This window comes from Myotis davidii, unplaced genomic scaffold (genome assembly GCF_000327345.1).
Source record: "Myotis davidii unplaced genomic scaffold, ASM32734v1 scaffold4389, whole genome shotgun sequence".
Lineage (NCBI taxonomy): Eukaryota > Metazoa > Chordata > Mammalia > Chiroptera > Vespertilionidae > Myotis > Myotis davidii.
The window spans coordinates 14702-15329 of NW_006299395.1; the positions used below are offsets into that span (position 1 = coordinate 14702).

General features: G+C 61.0%; 1 protein-coding gene across 1 annotated transcript in view; it reads right to left on the bottom strand.

The window, feature by feature from the left end:
- LOC102769849 (sialic acid-binding Ig-like lectin 14) overlaps nt 1-628 on the bottom strand; it is a gene marked incomplete at its 3' end in the record, with an annotated part of 23163 nt that overhangs the window by 14696 nt on the left and 7839 nt on the right. The window lies entirely within an intron of this gene.

The window sequence follows — 628 nt, forward strand, 5'->3', positions numbered from 1 at the left end:
GCCCTGGGGGAGGGGAACTGAGGCTCAGAAGCAGCCCTCCCCCCTCCCGCACCTGCCCTGCGCCCCTCCCTCAGCCACTCACCCCCCCACAGCAGGGGCAGCAGCAGCAGGGGCACCATGTCTGCCTCTGGCAGGGCAGAGCAGGTGCTGGTCCCTGTGTCAGGGAGCGAGGTGCCCAGCTCTGGGGTGGGGCCTTGGGCACCCCAACAGGAAGCCCTGGGGGAGAGACTGTGGTCAGGCTGGAAGGGGAACTTGGCCTCCATAGGAATTGGGGGGTGTAATGCCTGAGAAACCTTTCTGTCTCCCCTCTCCCACCCCCATGACCCTTCAGGCAAATGCCCTGAGGCCCTGGGAGGCTGAGTGGCTTGTCCACAAAGTGACCCCCTTACAGAGGGTGTGTCAGTGTGGAGGGAGGTCGCCCAGGGGCCAGCACACTCAGTTCCATCCGGCTGGAACTGTTGAACATTCTGGAAAAGGATCATTTTAATATTTTTTAGACCAAGTGGGAGCAAAAGAGAGATGAATTTAGACCCAAGTCCAGTGGAGGGTGGAACCCAGGGGCAGAGCTGAGTGGTAAAGGCCTTGGCTCTGAGTGCTTCTTGGGGACCTGGGACGCACCTGTGTTGGC